Source organism: Phodopus roborovskii, unplaced genomic scaffold, assembly GCF_943737965.1.
Source record: "Phodopus roborovskii unplaced genomic scaffold, PHOROB, whole genome shotgun sequence".
NCBI classification, from domain to species: domain Eukaryota; kingdom Metazoa; phylum Chordata; class Mammalia; order Rodentia; family Cricetidae; genus Phodopus; species Phodopus roborovskii.
Window position 1 is genome coordinate 29,490,080 of NW_026126460.1, and position 21,028 is coordinate 29,511,107.

At 48.1% G+C, this 21,028-nt stretch overlaps 1 non-coding gene across 1 annotated transcript; it reads right to left on the bottom strand.

The window, feature by feature from the left end:
* Positions 1–20,121: 20,121 nt before the first annotated feature.
* Positions 20,122–20,226, bottom strand: LOC127226563 (U6 spliceosomal RNA). The gene has a single exon (XR_007834894.1). It is a non-coding gene; the product is annotated as a U6 spliceosomal RNA (small nuclear RNA).
* Positions 20,227–21,028: the final 802 nt, after the last annotated feature.

Genomic DNA, 21,028 nt, shown 5'->3' on the forward strand with positions numbered 1-21,028 from the left:
ATTTTGACCAAATAAACCTGGATCCTGCCTCCTGAACAAAATTGATTCTGAATACATAAAATAAAGCCAGTGTTTGAAAGAAAACAATGAAAAGTAATATGAGCATCATTCCCACTAAGTAAGAATTAATAAAGAGTTTAAATTTATATATGGCAAAGTCTTACCACAGCTTATAAACAACATCGGGGAGGTAATTATCAAATGGAATGTAAAAGGGCTAATTTCCTAAATATTCAGAGCTTTTGTGTTTATTTTTAGTTTGGTTTTTTGTTTTTGTTTTTTTCAAGACAGGGTTTCTGTTTGTCCTGGCTGTCTGGAACTCACTCTGGAGAGCAGGCTGGCCTCGAACTCACAGGGATCCTCCTACCTCTGCCTCCTGAGCACTGGGACTAACGGTGTGTGCCGCCACCGACACCATTACCACCCCACTTCAAAGCTTTTATTTATCTATTTATTTTTAAATTAGGCTGAGATGTTTAATTGCAGCTGTGAAGAACACCGATCAAAACTATCGAGAACATTTTTACTCATCAAGTCAGGGTTAGAGTTTCCATTTGGGGTTGTAGTTTGTGTTGTGAAGCACTTGTTACATACGAAATACTTGACATCATTGTGTGGCATTATCAATAAGATATGAAACTTTCTAAGTGATGCGTAGTTAGAAACCCACCAGACTTAAGACTGCCACATGACCACGCTGCAAGTTGTCCTTTGAAAAGCCATGTCCCTCTCCCTTTCTCATTCTAAATGTTAAAGACAAACCCATCTCCGTATGATTAACATGCTTATAGTTGAGCAGGATATGGTGGCTCAGGCCTTTAATCTCAGCTCTTGGGAGGTGGAGGCGGGTGGATCTCTGTGAGTTCAAGACCAGCCTAATGTATGCAGTGACTTACAGGACAGTGAGGGCTGTGTCTATAGATAAGTAATGATACTAATTGTTGATTTTTTTTTTCTACAGCTGTCCAGAACTCAGAGTGTTTAGTTACCACATGATATCAGAATGTCTAAGGCTCCTTTGTTTTTTAAAGAGAGAGTGTGTTTGTGTATGTGTTTGTGTATGTGTATGAGTGGCAGTGCCTGCAGAGGCCAGAAGACGGCATCAGATCCCCTAGAGCTGGAGATTCAGATGACTGTGACCTGTCTAACATGAGTGCTCAGAATTGAAGTCATGTCTTCTGCAAGAGCAATACACACTCTTCTATTGAGCCATCTCCCTGACTCCCTTTATGTGCAAACAAATAAAGCATATAAAATGCTTTGAGGCAATTAACTTGCAGAAAATAAACCATGTTTGTATAAATGAAATGCAGACCTAGCCTCTAGGAGTCAATGTTAATAGCCATGTTCTTACCAAAGAGAAGAAAGAGGAAATACACACCATAAAGGAGGAAGACGGTTACAGACTCTGCTAAACCTTAGCTGGCACTCACTGATTGCAGTCAGCACACTGCACCTGCTTTTCCTCTCTCTGGAAATCCCTGTGCCCCAGCTCTCCAGGACAGTGCTCTGAGGACCACACTTCTTTCTGTCTTCTTGGGACCAGTTTTGGGATATGTTTACTTTTCTTCCTGTTGGAGTTTGGCTTTTGAGGACACGTTGACAGAGCTGAGTCTGGCTTGACTGGTCAACTGGTTGACTCAAGAACCAAGCCATACTAAAAACAAGTTTGGCTGTCTGCTGGGTGAGCGTGCATTGGTTTATCTAGCACCACAGTGGCTTTTTGTGGCCCTTTGTTCCTCGTATACATTTAAAATAAAAAATCCAATTTCACGAAATTTCCCTAATGAGGGAGAGTTGGAATTATAATTTCATTATCAACAGGATATTTACATTTTTTTAAATTTTGGCTTTTTATATCTTCCAAAACAGTTTTCCATTTCCCTGAGTGAAATTCCTGGCAAAGCTTTCATGAATTAGCTTGATTCACAAGTTCCTTATATGTATTAATATATGTAGATTATTGTTACAGTTTATAAAAACACAATCTGAGTTGTAGTAATGATCCAGCAAACTTATGTGTGGTTTTTTTTTTTTTTTTTTTTCTGTTTTTGGTCTTTTGAGACAAGATTTCTCTATGTATTCCTGGCTGTCCTGAAACTCACTCTGTAGACCATGCTGGCCTCAAAGGCAGAGACCCACCTGCCTCTGCTTTGCCTCCCCAGTGCTGGGGTTACAGGCGTGTGGCCACCATCTCCCAGCTGTGCTTCTTATTCTAACAAATAGATGTTGTTCTCTTGATTATGAATAAATTTTATTTCTTTCAAATAATTCAACTTTTAATTTTCCTTTTGCCTGATCTATTTTATTTTACTGTGGAGTTGGAGATCACACTCTTGAGCTCTATCAGCAAGCACTCTCGTGCTAAGCCACACCCTCTGCCCCAAGATTTACTCCTTCTAGGCTTACCACACAGACAAGAAGTTCAGGTACCATGGTAATAGCTACCAGAATATTGCTTTTGACTTTAAAAGGAATTCATCTTGAATGTAGTTTTCAGATGTTAGGAAAGCATTCTGTTTTTCAAAGTGTTGTTTTTGAAATCAGAGATTAGCAGTGAGCTATTTTATTAAGTGTTTTTTGTTTGTTTTCTGTATCAATCCATTGACTTTGTTGACTGATTTGTCCATTGTGCATTTTGGATGCTTCTGTGCTATGCATTTCACTTCCCATGCTTTTTTTCAGGAGTTACAGATATGCACTGATCAGCACCGCTGCATATGCCTTTTTCTCTTCTTATAGAGTCTTTGATGGGGGCTTTTTGTGTCAAAGTTTGGCCGGCTTGAGTTGGGGGGATTGCTCTTGTGACTTATTTATTTTTGCCAAACAAACAAGCCCCGATAACAAGCTCTCTTCTCACATTCATACAAACCCTTCCTGACCAGCGCTAGCGCTGAAGCGGTCTGACAGTGGAAATTCTACGATGTGATGCATTTGTCTGACCCAGAAATTTTGCAGCTGTGCAACTTCTTTGTATCACATAGATGTAACCAACAAGCATATGGAAATATACATACAAAGAGGAACTGTTATGGTTGTAATGGCAAGAGATTGAAAGCAGCCCCTCTATTAGGGATGGGGTTTCACAAAGGGTACAGTATTTTGTTCCTGTTGCAAACAGTGAGGTAGGTTTATCTGTGCTGATTTCTCTAATATCCATAATTAGGGTTAAATGGTGGCAGGCGTGTGCGTGTAGGTGCCTATTTCTCACATGTGTGAGTTTTAGAAAGCTCACTATACAAATAGATGGGCATCTGCTATTGCATCTGCTGTTTCTGAATGGCTGCTCTAAGCCTCAAGACACCATTAGGAGAACGGGGCTGACCGTGAGATGTAGGAGTTCCCATCTTCCCATGCCATGTTAAAATTTCACGCTTGTCTCTGTCTGCACACCTGCCCCTGGACTGCAGGGAGCCTACTGGCAGAGAGGCCCTTCCCTTTCAGCTAACTGCAAGACTCACTAGATTTCCCCCTGGTCCTTGAATTCTGTTACTGTCCCAGAAAGGAAGCCTTGAATTCAGTCTAGGTTTGGCCAAAAGAATAGAGCTGTTGGAAATGTTAAGTTGACATAAATAGGAAGCTGCTGTAACCTCATGAAGTGTTGCCTTGGAAACCAGAGCCTGGGTGGTCTCCATGGAAACCATTCTCAGCCTTCTGCTTGAAGGAGTTACCACCCACTGATGCTGGAGTCTTACATATCACAGACTCAGATCCTTGATACATTCTTAGGAAATGATGGCAGAATAGCCCCTGGCCACCCAAACATTGCCTGCTGTAGGGTACCAAGGGGCCATACACACCCTCACAAACAAACACAGGAGACCACCAAGCCAGTATTTGTGCTGTTCCCAGGGCAAGAAGAGGATCCATGTCTGAAAGTCCAGGGGTCTGAGTCTAGTGTAGATCCCAGGGTGTAGCAGAACAGCTGTGCTGGGCTAACACGCTCTCTGGACTCAGTTTGCCCTTCTATAAAATGGAGGTTTTGAACTAGATTATTCTGAAGGTCATTTCCAGCTTTAATAACATTATTTGCTTGTGTCCTGGCTGTCCCAGGAGGGAGAAATCAAACACCAAACAGAACAGGTTTCCTGGGGTCCCCCTGAGCTCTGAAGTTTCCAGGAGGAATGCCCAGAGGAGGGGGCCATAGAAAACACACAAGAAGAGCGAGCTCCTCACTCCAGACAACACAGGCAGGGTAGAGTCTAGGACCCTCCAAAGCAGACATTCCTGAGGATGGACTTGGGGACTGAAAGGGAAATTGATTGAGTCAAGGGATAAGAGTCAGGGAGCAGGCAGAGGCAATGACACCCTAGAAGGCTCTGCCCTGCCTCTGCCTCCCACCATGGCATCTCTCCATTCTTGGGGCATGATGCACAGACTCCAGCCACCAGGGCAAGGGTAGAGAGATGTGAACCCAGGTGATACTGGCAGCACCAGCTTCCCACCTCAGAGACAAAGGATCTTGCCTGTCACCAGAAGCTAAACTGTCCTATCTTGACCCTTGGGAGCCGGGGCTCTGTACCTAGCAAGGACCAAGAGAACGGGAAGAAAGTGGCAGTAATGTGGAGGATGTTGGGAACAGGGAACAACGGCTCTAACCTGCATCCCTGTCCACAGTTTCTCAGGGCCATAAATGCTTTTCTACATAGCCGAAGTTTCTGGCTGTGCCATTCATATTCACCCCAGGCATAACAGGTGCAGTGAGGACCATAAAGCCGTGCAAGCTGTGGCCACGGTGCTTGAGACCTTACAGTTTGCACAGCTGAATGGGAATGTCTGTCTTTGCCTTGTCTGTCATTGGCTAAGCCATCTTTGTGATAGCACAAGGATCTTCTAAAAGCTCTGTGTGTGTTTGGAAGTCATCTGGACTTGCCAGCTGAGGCCCTTATTCTCTCTAGATGGGCCTTTCCACTCTACTGCTTGGGTTTCCCCTCCAATGTGGAGTCTTCCAGAATGAAGAAGCAGAGACTGTCAAGTTTTCTTCCTGTTTGTCTCCTTCGCCCTCTCCACCTTCTTTCCTTCCTTTCTTCCTTCCTTCCTTTGTTCTGTATTTTGGGGTTCTCATTCGGTAGCCCAGGCTAGCCCAGAACTTGGTGTCTTCTTTTTGCCTCAGACTCCCAAGTGCGGGGATTACAAATGTGAACCACTGTGCCAAGCAAGCCAAACTTTCCTGACACCTGAACTCTAAGACCCTCACATCACTTCCCTACATCTGTTAAATTTGGGACCCAATCCAGGTTCAAGGAGATGATCTCCAGTTTTTAAAGAGAGGGAGTGGCATGTGTGTATTGCCAGGGGGAAACATTTGGACCCATCTTTAGATACTTGCTATTCCAGGTAAACCTGGAAAGCTCACGGGCTCTCTCCAAGTCTCAGTTTACCTTTGTATTAAATAGAGATAGTAAAGTAGCTGTCCACATCTAGGGATTCAACCAACCTCAGACCAAATAATTCCAAAAGCCCAAGTTACATTTGTCATACATAAAGCTCTTTGCTAAATCCATATGACTAAAGGGATGTGTAGGTACAACCTGCTGGAGGCCCTGCCTCCTGTCCCTAGATTCTCTCTAGCATTCTTAACATTGTTCACCTTGTATTTCCTTTATATTTGATGTAGTGATGACTGTGTAAAATCAGTCTGGGCCTGCCCTAAGCTATTCCATACAATAATGATGGTTGATTTCTGTCAAATTGATACTAATCTAGACATAACTGGAAAGAGGGAATCTTTAAACTAAGAAAATGCCTTCATAGGGCCAGCCTGTAGGCAAGTCTATGAACATTTTTCTTAAGATTGATGTGGGAGGGCCCAGCTCAGTGTGGGCAGTGCACCCCTGGGCTTGTGGTCCTGGGTTGTATAAGAAAGCAAACTGGGCAAGCTGTGGGGAGCAAGCCAGTAAGCGATGCTTCTCCATGGCCTCTCCTTCAGACCCTGCCTCCAGCCTCCTGCCTTGTGGTGGTGTGAATAAGAATGCCCCCCCCATAGGCTAAGAGATTTGGATACTTGGTCACTAGAATGTAGCACTATTTGAAAGGATTAGGAGGTGTGGCCTTACCGGAGGATGTGCATCACTGAGGGTGGGCTTTGAGGTTTTAAAACGTCCATTCCAAGCAGTCTCTCTTCCTGCTGCCTCTTGATCCAGGTGTAAACTCCCAGCTCCTTCTCCAGCACCATGTCTGTATGTATGCACACCACCATGTTCCCCTGCCATGATAATGGACTGAATCTCTGAAACTCTAAGCCAGCTCCAATTACATGTTTTTCTTTACAGGAGTTGCCTTGGTCACGGTGTCTCTTCACAGCAGTAGCACACTGACTGGGACAGGCCCTGAGTCCTGCTCTTTCCTTCCCAAGTTGCTTTTGGTTACAGGATTTATCATAGCAATGGGAACCCTAACGAGACGGGAGTTTTTCAGACTGTCTCGCCCATTTTACAAGCAGCAGCATCTGCTTCCATTTGGAGGTGGAGGATGGATGCACCTGGTGGCCGTACCATCTGCCTGGTACCACCCACATAGCACAGACTGATAAATGACTTATTCCTGGGGCTGAAAAGAGCCTCCCTATAAACATTTTGGGGGGTGAACTGGGAGATTAGGGGGCACATGGGAATATCAAACCCATATTTTAAAAAGCCGAGTTCAGAAACTTATTGTGGGGCACACCAGGCAAACAAAAAGGTGTAAGCCCCTCACCTGGACCCTTGCAAAGATTTGGACACCTAACACTGAGATGATCCCCAGTCACCTGTCACCTGACCTCCTGAGGTGTACATTGACAGACTAACAGAGAAGTCCTGACTGCCCCCGAGGCTTCAGCTTCTGTTCAGTTAGGTCCCTTCCAGTGACGTTATCTACTCAGACAGCCACCGGTCTATCCTCTCTCTCCATTTGTCCATGTGGACCATGTTGTCCACTCATCTCCCCATATCTCCCCATTCATTTGTCTGGACTCAGACTGCCCTTTCACCTGGTGCTAGACTCAACTCTGCAGCTGCATTCCAACCTATGACCTGGTGGCTGCAGCTGATGCATCATCATCATCATCAGCAGCAGCAGCAGCAGCAGAAGCAGCAACCTCCAGGGCTTCTCCAGAAATCTCCTGGCTGGCTTATTTCACTCTCACAGACTCTTACATTCCTATCCATTTCCAAGCTCTTCTTACATATGCCTCTTCGAGAATCCTTGCTTCTTCAACCCCTTCTAGCCATTCTGAACATGGATGGATGGATGGGTGGATGGATGTCCTTGGTTTGGTCCCCTCCTCATGACTAAAGAACATCAACATCCCTTAGGCCTGTCTTCCTTTGCAATTCATTCCGAACACACAAAATCATCCATGGCTCCAGCCTTGGCTTCTAGAATGGCTTTAGAAGCCATCACTTCCCCAATCGTGGACACACTTTCATCACACTATGAGACATGAGTGACTGCATCTTTCTTCCCATTGGCTCTCCTACGTGCCGGCTATTTATTGTTGTAAATCTATTGCTGACTTCTGGGGTGACTCCAAAGGGCTTCACCTCCTAGGAAAATTAACTGGGCGGGAAAGCAGAAGAGAAAGAAGTGTAGAGTCCCTGGCTTTAAGGACAGATGCCACCCTACCCCCACTGCTGCCTCTACCCCAGCCCTGGAACCAGCAAACACTGGCTTATTATGCACTGCCGCGCCTGCGCAGGCCTAGGGCCCATTCTGCAGGCTGGCCAGCTCAGTCCCACAAAGCAGTCTCAGCAGGAAGCAGGGGGAGTAACTGACTTGTGCCAGGGGCATCTTCAGGGCCCACAGGAGTGAGGCTGTTGGTGGTGGCTTGGGAAAGTGGGGAGCTCCTAGCCTGTCTGGGAAGGAAACATCCTTTCTTCCTATTTCAAGAAGAGATGGGAAACACGATTGTCCCTCTGTCCTTGGTGTCCAGTGGATGGGGGCAGGGCAAGCCATGGAAGGAGGGCATCCTGACCCCTTGACACCCCATGTGCACCCACCTCTTGGGCCCACCAACCCTTTTCGTGCCTTAGGTAACCCCTGTCTGTGCAAGCAGTATTGCCCCCACAGAGGCTACTACCCAGCTGGCTCCAGAGACCTCCTAGCAGGGCTGGAGCTCCCAAGGCTTGTCCACTGTTACCAAGGAAACCACTGTCCCCAGCCTCTAGGGCTGAACTGTGCCAGGAAGAGACTATGCATCGGAGACCAGGAAAGTTTCCAACTGGACCGTCTCTGACTTGGTCCTGCTGCTGTTGTTGTTGGTAATAAAACTCACATTTACCAGAAGGGAGACAAACACAGAATGGAAAGAAAAGCATTTCAGTGGGTCCAGCCAAATCCTGTGGCTTTGGTGTCCTCGTGCTGGCAGCTAGAGGCTAGGACTCTGATGTCTCTGCTCAGGAGGGCTATGTTCCACTGGTTCTGTGTGCATGCAGAGTGAGCACTTACAGAAACGCCGCTCTTGGGAGAATCTGTGCACACTGCTCATAAAACAGATCCCATGCTACGAGCCCTCATGGAAAGGGGAGGTGGGAAGACACCCCAGTGCCTAACTCTCGTCCTGCATGGAGAGAGTGTTGCTACAGCTTCTAAGCTGTTGTGAGAAATTCCTTCCCCAGGCCTCCAGCTCCTGGGCTGCAGGGCTGCATATGTACATGGAACACAAAAAGGAAGGAGTGGAAGCCGGTCAGTATTGTAGCACTCCTGTAGGCTGGGAACAAGACGCACGCATGGCCCATTGGCTCTGCCCTCCAGGAGCTCACGGGCCTGGTGACCCACCGATAGCCTGGATTCTGTAGCCTCTTTGGCAGATCTGGATGGAGATCAAGGTGTAAAACACAGCACCGCTGATCACTAGGGTGGAGGAACTTGCTGGATGAGGTTAGGCTGGGTGCCCAGTGCTGCAAAGGGAAAAGCCCAAGGCATTATGAGAGAGGTCAACAATGAAACAATAAACAGGGGCCCGTGTTAAATGCCATCCCATGTCATCAAGGCCACACCGGCAGCGTTTTACGATGCTCTTGTGTGATTATTCCTGGGCTCCCATCAAAGTGGGCTTTGTGGAACGATGGATAACACATGGATAATGTTCCCATCAGACTGCAGAAGAAATGACATCATCCCCACGCAGGTGAGTGGCAATCCCCTCTGCAGGCAGCCAAAGATGACCACCATCTCTCCCAGCCCTTGAGGATAGGCATGAACTGGTACTCCTTGGGTTCCAGGATTTCCTAAATGCTTCAGGAAGACTGGAATCCACCCAGGATACAAAACGCTGAGCAGGCTCCTCACACTGTGGCCTCTCCCCAAACCCTTTCTTCTTAGCCTGCAGTTGAGCTAATGTACCCTGCCTCTTGGTTACCCTCTCTCCAAATCCCAACATTGCAGTCCTAGTTGTTTTGAGTCCCACTGACCACCACATCGTAGCCACTGTTTGAGGATGTCTCTACTTGCAAGAAGACAAGGCACTGGTTTTACAGCTTCTGCTGAACTTAATTGACTGTTTTCTGAATGGTATTTATAGATCCTTTCCTGGTTCCACAGACAAAAACTAAAGGTTTTCCTGAGGAGGGCGCTAGAGCTTGTTTTGTCTGATCCATGCCCCCCCTTCCCTCTTTCAGCCCTTACAGACCCCCTCACTTACAGAGAGAGGAGCCACTGCCGAAACCATACATTTGTGTAGACTGAAACCAGCTTCACTCAGCATCCCCCGGCTTTAGTCCCAGGCTGTGAAGCCCTTACCTCTGGGCTTCATTGGATATCCGAGAATAGAATATTGCATCCGCTCATGCACCACCACCAAGTCCAGGAAATGGACTTGACCAATAAGACCCAATGGAGTAGAGTTGGAAACACATGTACATGACCTCAGAACACCCGCCAGGTCCCTGCTGAAGGCAATTGCCCCAGGTAGCTCCACAAGTGGCCCTGTGGTATTTTACCTGGCCCCATCTCCCCTGACTTGTGGCAGTTGACTGACCCAGCAATTGACATTGGTAAACCAGCAGAGACATTGACAGCCGGCTGGAACAATGGTAGCAGAAGACAGAGTCTGAGTGGCTGGAAAGGTCTAGAGCAGTGTGAGCTGTTCGGGAGCCTTCCAGCCCTTCCAAACCCTGAGCCACTTTCCAGGACCCATGAGACCCAACCTGGGGAGACCTGGCTTGGACCTGGGTATCCGGTTTTCTCTCTTGCCACATATAGTTTGTCTTCTGTGTTTACAGTTTCTATATCTGAGGGAAAATGTATGTTGTAAAGAACACATGCAGAATTTTTTTCTTGTCATTGTTTTTTAAACAATATGGCACAAACTGTTAGGATTTATATTGTAGTGTATATCACAAGTAACACAGAGATGATTTAAGGTATGTGGGGGGGGGGTGGCAGGCTGACTCAGCAGGTAATAGTGCATGCCACACAAGCTGGGTGACTTGAGTTTGATCCTCAGAACCCAATTAAAGGTAGAAGGAAAAAACTGACTCCATAAAGTTGTCCTCTGACCTCCACACATGTGGTAGCATGGGTTCCCAACACATTCATGTCATACACATATGCACATACACCATATATATATACAATCATCATCATCATCATTAAAAGTAAACAACCTTAGCTGGGTGGTAGTGGCACACACCTTTAATCCTAGCACTCAGGAGGCAGAGGCAGGTGGATCCCTGTGAGTTTGAGACCAGCCTTATCTACAAATTGAGTTCCAGGACAGCCAGAGCTGTTACAAAGAGAAACCCTGTCTCAAAAAAAAAAAAAAAATAATATAAAACAAGCAATTTAAAAACACTTAGAGTAGTGGGATTTGAAGATAGGTCCCATGTAAACACTACACTAGTCCCTGTAAGACACTGGGACCTCTGTGGATTTGTTCAATACAATCATTTTTAGTAAGCTTGTGAAGCTATGCAAGCACCAGTCTCTGTTAAAAACCTGCTTCAGGTTGAAGCAATGTGGGTGAGGGTTTCCTGTCACCAAAACCCTCAACCACCCCAATACCGCTTGGGAAGGGACCAGGAGCACACAGGATGGACCCCCAGCTGGAGAGATCCAAGGATGATGACAAGAGAAAGTCCCCGGGATCTGTGGGAAAACATCTCCTTCATCTCTTTACCTTTAAATGACAGTGACCAGGTGCCCACATCTGGGCCAGGAACCCCCTATAGCAGACATGGTATGGAGGAAACCTTCCTTCAGTGCTACACACCAGCTAGATGCGTACACACAGCAGCCCCGATTCCCCCCACTCAGGTATGGACCATTGGCCTGCTTTTGCTGTCAGTGTACGGGACGTCCAAATCCCTTGGTGCTGTAAGTCCCCGCCACAGGAAGGGGATGGGCCCATACTCATCCCCAAGGTGGTGAGGACTGGCTTTGCGGCCAGTACCACCCTCAGAGATAACATTCAAACAGTCTCCTATCCCAGAGTTTCCAAGGAATTGAGATGGAAATTATCACAAAAGTCTGATACCTGCCATTCTGAGGTTTATAGGAGAGGTGTAGCCCTACAGCTGGCCTCTCCTCTTCTGTCTCCTCTGTAGGAGAAAAACCTTGCAGTCTCAGCCATGGCCCATGGCCCAGCTCTCTCTGCTCACTTTCCATAGCTCTTCTCACTGTAGAAACGTCATTCTGCCTTTAATTAACAGTGGCATCCTTTGTTGCCTGCAAGAGGATCCAGTTGGAGCCAAATCAAGTCAATAGGGGCTTCATGGAAACCTGGAGTAGCTTGCAGTTGCTGGGCAACCAGTATTGCTGCCTCTACCCCAGGTGACTCCAACAGCCTAAGGCCTCCTTCAGCTTCCTTCTTGACAGAAAGCATCTGATGGCATAGTATGGTGTGAGGGTCCCTAGCCTTGGGCTTTATATCCTGCCCAGACAGGAAAAGAGGGCCATTATCCCAGACACCATCTCTGGAAGATGCCACATTGTCATGGCTTGAATATAAAATTTCCTAAGGATTCTGGGAACACTTGGTCTCCGGGTGGTGAAGCTGTTTTGGGGGAGGTTCTGGAAATTTTAGGAGGCGGGAAATAGGTCATTGGAGGCAAGCCTTTGAAGACCACACCAACTTTCCAGTGTCTAGCTCCATCTTTATTTCCTGTCTGCTTCCTCCATACCAACCCCTCTGCCATGATGTTCCACATAGGGTCAAATAACCATGAACTGAACCCACTGAAACCAAACCAAAGGGAAATCCTTCCTCCCTGCCTTGGTTTCTCTCGGGTATCTGCTCACAGTGATGGAATTCTGACAAGTCTGCATTCCAATCACTTTTTGTTTGGCTGTGTATGAGAGCACCACGTGTGCGCAGGCGTGCACAAATGCACAATGCACAATGCACATGTGACGATCAGAGGACAACGTTGGGTGTTGCTCCTAAGGTGCCTTCCACACTTTGTTTGAGACAGGATCCCATTGGCCCAGAATTTTATCAAGTAAGCTAGCTTCTGGGGGAATCTGTGTGTCCCTGCTCCCCACCCTTTCACTGCTGGGTTGACACCAGCAGTGGGTGGGCACCACCATGCCCTGCCTTTTACACAGGTTCTGGGGTTCCAAACTCAGGTCCTCATGCCTGCGAGGCAAGCACTTCACTGGTCTGGCCATCTCCCCAGCCCCCTCGTGGAGTGTTTTTAAAATGATTTTTTTAATGTATGTATTTTATGTATATGTGTGCTCTATTGCTAACATCACAGAAGAGGGCATCAGACGAAGACCAGGTCACATTACAGATGGTTGTGAGCACCATGTGGGTGCTGGGAATTGAACTCAGGAAGAGCAGCCTGTGCTCCTTTTCCTTCTTTCTTCTTTCTTTTTTATTTTATTTTATTTTTTTATTGAGCTACACATTTCCCCCCACTCCCCTTCCCTCCCCTTCTCTCCCCTCCCACCCTCCCTCCCCACCCCCATGTTCCCAATTTACTCAGGAGAGCTTGTCTTTTCCCTTCCTTAGTGGATCGGTGTGTGCTCTCTCTTAGGTTCCTCTTTGTTACCCCAGGTTCTGTGGGGGTTGTTAGCCAATGCTTATGGTGGAATAATAAGGATCAGGAAAAACAGATAGGCTGAATAGATGTTTACTCAGGGAGAAATAACAACAGAGACAGATGAATGCCAACAGGTTCCCCCTTCCAAGGATGCCTCCCAGTGCTCTCTGTCTCCCTCCAGTGCTCTAGGGTCCCTCCCTCAGACCTAGTTCCCCCAGGTCAGGTCTGCACCTGTCCCTACCCCCCCCAATGGGCGTGGCCAATGCAACAGATACTGACAGAGTGAATATCTCACTACAAGCGCTCTTTTTTTTTTTTAAATCTTTCCCTAAAAATTTAAGTTAGAAATAATCTTATTTTACATATCAATCCCAGTTCCCTCTCTCTCCTATCCTCCCATGTCCTGTACTGACAAACCCCCATCCCACCCCACCCCCCAGCCACTTCCCAGGGAGGGTGAGGACTTCCATAGTGGATCATCAAAGTCTGTCATATCATTTCAGCCAGTGCTCTTAATTGCTGAGCCATCTCTCCAGGACCAGAATATGTGAATAACCTTAACTTGTCACTAGCAATGTGGCATCTGTCTCTTCATTATTCTGAAGGCACTGTTTGAACCAACAGCGGTTCACATGGCCTCCCTCCCAGCTCAGGGAGAGAGACGGAGCCCATTTTGCATGCATACATAGCAATGGCACTATCAGCCACAGAGCTCTCTCTGATACTGTTAGAGGGCTCTGGAGATGTTATTTTAATCTTAAGAAAAATGTGACCATCTTGGTAACTGATGAACGTAGGCCTACCTGTCACCACTCCTACTGTGAAGGCTACCCACACAAAGAAATGTGAGGCTTGGGACAAGACCCATCCTCTGTTGTCATCAGTAGGTGCTATTGCCAGGATCCAGGAGATGAGCCTCCCCCTGCCTTTTGGGTTTGAAGTGAGACCTGGGGCTGTTGCTTGGCAGCCAACCTGTGCCAGGCAGAGAGGAGCCTGTGAGGCCACAGGAGGGATGATGAGAGTAACATTTCTAACTTGGGACACACGCCTGCTCTGTGCAGGGAATCTTGGAGCTGGCTTCATTTCTGCTTCTTGGAGAGCATATATCTGTCTCCCTCCAGCGTTCTTAAGGTTTGGACTTACGGCTGCTGGGGCATTGTGTGTACCCTTCTGCTGCTGAGAACCTGAGCTGCTCCCTCCCGGGCGGTGAAGCACACAGGCCACCTGTGTGTCTCTGTTCTCGAGAGGTTGGTGAAGCATGCAGTACTTGGCTGAACATTTAATATCAGACACTCATCTTGTATACCCTCTCAGGCTTACAAACTGCCATTATATCCTAGTATGACAGGTGTATAAAAAGTCTGGTTGCTTGAAATAAGCTTGTCTCAGTCTCCGTCTTGCTGATCCCTTTGATCCGGCCTGATTCATTTCCACCTAGTTTACCAGGAGACCCTGATTGGCTAAGTAAGAGCTGGTGCTTACAGCTCTGCACCATGGATGAGTTAAATAAAGTGCATCTGGTGAGGAGAGCATCCCAGCCAGGTTGTGTTGAACTCTGTTGGGGGTGCAGAGCACCCTTGGATAGCTCATGGCTTTGAGGGAACCCAAGAGGTCTTGCAGTAGAGACATTGGACCAGGGCACAGAGACCCAGTAAGGATCCACATAGTGTGAAGGAAAGAGTATATGAAGAACATAGGGGGAAATAATCCCCCGGACTCAGTTTCTCCTTCCTTCACTCAGCAATCAACATAAAGCTCCCTCTCCCCTTCCCTCCTCCCTGTCTCCCTGTCTCCTCTCTCTCTCTCTCTCTCTCTCTCTCTCTCTCTGTGTGTGTGTGTGTGTGTGTGTGTGTGCGTGTGTGTGTGTGTGTGTGTGTGTGTGTATGTGTACACATGCCCTTCAGTGGCACCAGCTGGGTGGCCTCTGACTCACTTCGGTTCAGGATTAATTAAATCATTGGCTGCTGGTGATTAGCTCAACCCTCAGTTCCCTTTACTTCCCAGAAGTTTGAGGCCTGGATCTGAGAGTCCCAGCTCTCTAGTTCTGCACTGGCTTCCTTCTCCATGACCAGCTCTCATCCCAGAGGCCTCTTGGAGTTTCTTACCATTAGTCATCTCATTAATATACAGCTCACCACCATGGTGATTCTGAGGATTTTAGGAATTACATGCCAGGAATCAGGGCCGAGAACACTGACGTATTTCATAGCATCACTTTGGGGGATGATGGTGGTACCCAGTGTCTGTGAGCTCCAAAGCCAAGGCCCTTCTGTGTGCCCCGTTTCCCAGCCCCAAGGCCATCTGATTTATGAGATCACTCCTTTGTCATTGCCAGGTCTATCACAGAAAGACTTGGGATAACACTCGGAGTTCAGCATCCCCCACAGTCCTAAGGGGAAAACTGGCCAATTATGCTTCGTCCAAAGTCAAAGTAATCTGCACCCACCCCTCCACCCCCACAGAGTGTCTGACCCATGTGATAAAGGGACATTTCCCTCTATCATCAGGACATTCTCTGGAACAAACTGACAAAGACCAAATGAAACCAGAGGGGAGCACACACGCATCTGTGACAGAAGAAATGTGGAAAAACCAGACCATGGAAAGTCACTAGTGCATGGCCACCCCACCAGCTCAGCAGGGCACAAAAAGAGGCATACCCGACTCCTGTTGGGGAGGCAAGAGTGTAGACAACTTTGAGATGACTCATACACAGCTTCTGGGGGGAATCTAATGAGCTTTGAACATACCACAGAAGCCCAGGACAAAGTCTCAATGAGCCGTAAAACAGACAGTGGTTTGTAAATGATCCTCTATGGGACCGAAAGAGGACATGGTGTGTGACGATGAGTCTATTCTCCACATGCGTAGATCTAATGGAAAGGCAAGGTCAGAGGGGCCTTGGGAGTGTGGGGGAGTCGACGGAAGGCCCCCAACCTCTCAGAGCATTGGTCTTTGCGGTCCTGTTTCCTGGGCTCGAGCCCTCTGATTCTTTCTAGAAGGACAACTGACAAGGCTATAGCTTCAGAACTTACCAAAGGCAGGAAAGGGCTCTGATGCTTCAGGACATAAAATGCATCCAGGTTGCATCAGCTGCTGGGGACACCTCAGCCACCCTGCACCCAGGCTGCCCTCCTTCTGAGTTTGATTATTTCAGCTGTAGCTTGGCTTGGGAAGGAAGGAGGCAGTAGCTCACCAGTTCAGCCTGCTGTTAAACTTCTGAGGGACTGGGGGGCCATTTCCACAGGGGTTTTGTTCTTAGCGTTGCTTTTGAATGATGGCTTTGTCCTCTTCCCCATTCCTCAGAAAACAATGGGGTAGGAAGGACCCAAGGGAGGGGAATCAGAAGGTGGCAACTCTGAATTCACAGCTGTGCCAAAGGCAGGCTCTGCTGGGGAGTGGGTGGGCCTTGACCATACCCTGGGGGATGGCAATTAGGGGTCCCTAGGAACCTTCACATCAGGTCAGGTAGAGGACATCCCAGAGGGTGGAATTTTTGATGTCATCAACTCCTAGGAAGGGACAAAGATTAATGAATATGTTTAAAGATGACAGTGTGACTAGCGTGACCTGTTCAATGACTTAGATTACAAAAATCCTCACATTAATTGTAATTGCTGAGACTCAGACTTTGGTCCCCATGTGTCCTTCAGACAGGGAGATGGTCCCCAAATGATTCAAAATTCCCCAGGTCTCCTCGTTTAGTCCAAAGAGTCCAAAGGGAAGTTCAGCTTTGCTTGCTGACCCCTGAAGAAGGCTGAGCCATGTTGTCAGAAGGTGTCACCCTTGAGGCTCCAGGCAGGACCTCTCCAGGGGAGAGGGGAAGTAGGTAGTCGTGTGTGTGTGTGTGTGTGTGTGTGTGTGTGTGTGTGTGTGTGTGCACCAAGAGGAGCTGTAGGCTTCAGACCAGCAACCCCACAGGCTTATCGCTCACACCACAGACCGGGGAAGCCTGTGGGTATTCGTTTACCACAGGTAAGTGCTAGCAGGGTGAGAGGGGCGGCCCCTCTCCCGTGCTTAAGTCTTGGACTCCTAGTCCCTCCACCTAAACCGCTGAATACTAACCTATTAGTGGTGGTGGGGGCACTATTGCAGGCATCCCAAGCAAAGCCCATGGCAGGTGTGGGCTCCCGGGTTCCCTGTTCCTTCCTCTTCAGGACCCACTGGTACCTCAGAGAGCTGCAATCCCCACCCCACCCCCATTCTGTCCTTCTTGTGCCATTCAGGACGTGGCATTTGCCCAGGACACACAAATGCCAGTTATTTTGACTGAACATGTTGGAGCTCCCTCATGCCGTCCTGACACCATGGTTCCATTTTCTCCAACCGGGATCATGATTTCAAGGGTGGGAGCTAAACATCTACTTTGGATATCTTCCAACTTCTCCCTGTCTTGAAAGAAGCCAGGCGTCGAGCCCCAGGTCCAGATGAAGAGAGTGCCATCTGTGGGGAGAAGGCGTGGCCGTGGTGTTTTTGGTGTGAGCCCTTTGGGAGAGACATTGGAGCTGGTGGGAGGAGCAGCTGCAACCCTATGGGAACTGTAGGAGAAAGTCTTGAAACCACATAACATGGAAGCCTTCCTTCACAGGCCTGGCTATTGGGAACTGGGTCTGTGACCCTTCCTCCACTATTTCACAAATAAGGACCCTCACTAATTTGTTTATTTATTTATGTTTGTATGGGTCCTTTGCATCATGTGCCTGCAGTTCTTGAGAAAGCCAGAAGAGGGCATCAGATCACCTGGGACTAGATTTCCAGACTGCTGTGGTTACTGGGAATCAAATCCAGGTCTTTTGGAAGAGCAGTATAACTGTTCTTAACTTTGGGGCTATCTCTCCAGCTACCTCCACTTATCTGTTTGTTTGTTTGTTTGTTTGTTTTTGAGACAAGGTTTCTCTGTGGCTTTGGAACCTGTCTTGGAACTAGTTCATGTAGACCAGACTGGTCTCGAACTCCTGAGATCCACCTGCCTCTGCCTCCCAAGTGCTGGGATCAAGGTGTGCGCTGCCACCGCCCGGCTTCCATCTTATCTTTAAAGATTTACTTTCATTTTATTTGTGTGTGTTGTGAGCCACCCTCTGAAGGTACTGGAACTGAACTCAGATCCTCTGCAGGAGCAGCAAGCGCTCTGGACCACTGAGCCATCTCTGTGGGTCCTAAGGAAACTTTCTTGCTAGAATTCATGCAGGATTCCCAGAGCAAGAGGGAATCCCAGTGACAACAGAGGTGGCATGTCTTTGTTAAATGTCATGAAGCTCAGAGCTGGGTGTATTGAACTTGAGGAATGTATGTTCTATTCAAGTTCACAGAGTAAAGACACGTGCCTGAATGTTTCCACCTAGATTCAGGCATCGAAGCCCAATGCTGGACTTTAAGGGAGGCAATAAAGGTAAAATGAAACTTTTAACGGTGGAGTCTGACCCAAACAGACCAGTATCCTCACAGAAGATTCCAGAAAGCTTGTTTTGTCTCTGTCATGAGTGGACATAATAAAAAAGCAAGCAATTGCGGCCCAGAAGAGAGCTCTCACCAGACTCAGGGCCGGGGCCAGACCTTGTGCATTCAGCCTCCATGATGGAGAGGAATGTTTTGCTGCCATTTAAGTGGTACCTCCTACACTCCTATCAGCCCCCTGGCTGTATCTATGGCTATCTGAGTGCTCTGTAGAAATCCCAGGAGAAAATACCAACAGCTCATCTCTGTTAACCACCAACCTTTATCTGTGTCCATCTCAATGGCTTAAACCCCCCTGCTTCTGGAGTTAAATTGCCTATAACACTCAAGGCATGCTGGCCTGATGCCATCCTCCATGGATGCCAGAAGCCCATCTGTCTGGTTCTGAAATGTTCCTGACCCTCTGATCCAACAGGTGCAGGCAAGTCTACAAACCACCTGTGTTTTGGGCACCTTGTCCCCTGCCCCACTCTATAGCAAGTGATTGTCCTTGATCACCTTCAGTGAAAGCAAAGCCCCAGCTGCCCCTTTAGGGGGTGGAGAAGGGGATATGCGTGCTTGTGTAGAAGAACAGGGCAGAGGCCCTCCTGTAGCCGGACTGGTCCTTCCCAGTGCCTAGGTGTACCAGCCTATCTTGTGTGTTTATGGGGGCATCTCCTCATCTCACCAAATGCTTCTGAAGTCCCACTCCCCAAATATCCCCTACCCTGAAGCCTGTCTGGAGCCTTCCTTAACCATCCTAGGACTCCTGGCTCGTAGGTCCTCTCTACTGGAGAGGGAAGGGGAAGAAAACTGTCTTCTCCCTGGACCTTTGCCACTAGCATTGAGTCTCTTGCCTTAGTCCTATCCGTTGGGCAGGCTCAGCTTGTGTGAGAGATTCTGTCTCCTGAGAGTCAGCTCTTGCCATCCTCAGGCTTAGTCAGGGCTGGCTTATCCCTGAACAACGAATGGCCCTAAGTGCCTAGCCTTCTTCACTATCAACCTTTCCCATCATGTGACTTGGATGGGAAACAGAGTGTTTGAGCATCCAAACCATCCTTAGAAAAGGGTTGTACCACACTCTGCAGATCACCCTGAATACCCTCTTTTGGTGTCTGTGCTCTTCAAGGCCCCCTCCCACACTCTCCCATCTCCTCCCACCCCCCATGACCGCACTGCATCCTTGCAGACAAGTTTTGGTTATGGTTGCTCAGGTGACTGCCTTGGAGCAAAGGCGCCGCCTGGGGCCCTCAAAGGTGAGCTCAGGTTTGCTCCGACAAGCATTCCTTGAAGTCTTTCCTTTCAGACATCAAAGGACAGCCGGCCTCACTTCTGTTGTAGATCACAGTGAAGGTTGTCCCCCCCACCCCCTGGCCCCACCCCAGCCCAGCACGAGGACGTGAACATGCTGTGTTCACCTCTGCTGTGCTCAAGCTCCTTCAGCGCCTGTGGGAGCTCTACCCTGGTCTTACCGAGAGGCACGTGCTGAGAAGTGAGGAGGAGCTATGGTGATAGTTTCAGGGGCGTACACCCCAAAATCAACTTTTGTGACTCTTTGGGTCCCCTGTCCTCAGAATGAGATTCTCATAGTGGCCTCAGTCAGCCTCTCTGTGGCCCCAAAAGGATGCTTTGTCCACAGCGTAGCTGGCCCTCTGAGGACCATAAAGGACCTTACAGGTAGCATCTCCACATGCTGACACTCACTTATTTATTTATTTATTTGACAAAATTGGTAACACTCCAAAAATTTGGGTGTCATCCTTGTGCAAGGGCCATGCTAATCTTCTCTGTGTAGTTCCAGTTTTAGTGTGTGTGCTGTCAAGTGAGCCTTTTCATCCCTGGTTAGAAGGCTCACCAATGATCTGTTAAGCCAGTCCTTTCTAATCCTTGCAAGTCTCTGCAGCCGCTACAGTCATTTCAAGCATCTTTGAAATTATTGGTGATTCATTGTAACTTTCTAGAGGCTAGAATCTTCCCTGTGGGCGTTCTCAGAAACCCAGGGCATCTCCACTGTATGCTGTAGTGACTTTAGCTTCAAAAGGTCCACAGGGAGGGGACACGTGAGGAACATAGCTGACAAATAAATGCAGCTGATGTGAACAGGCATTTGCCAATTAAATCTTCCCTGGAAGGGTCCACAGGGAGGGGACACTTGAGAAACAGCGGCAAGTGCAAATGATAAATAGATGTTGTCCAATGTAATCCTCTGGGAGCCAAGGGCGCCATGAGGTAGCTAGGATTAACAGAAATTGACGGTTAAGGAATGAGGCTGTCCCTGGTAGCCTTCCACACCCGGGTCATGTCTTGGAACCCGAGTATGTAGGAGAAAAGAGTAACTTAGGCCTAGGCCATGCCGGCAGGGGCTTTGGTAGGTGAGGAGGAGTTCCCCCATGAGGAAAGATAGATTTATACCACTAACTGGCCAGAGAAGGAAGTGTTACCTTTGGAGGACGTGTGGTCAGCAGGCCTCTTGGGCTGGGCCCCTCATGTTTACAGAGCCAGTGTTGTGATGGTTCAAGATGGAGGAACAGGCTAAAAAGGACTGGAGCCGGGTGCATGGGGTCTAAGTGACTTAGTGGCTACTACAGCTAACTGAGCACCCACGAGACTGCCACTAGACACCCCCTAGG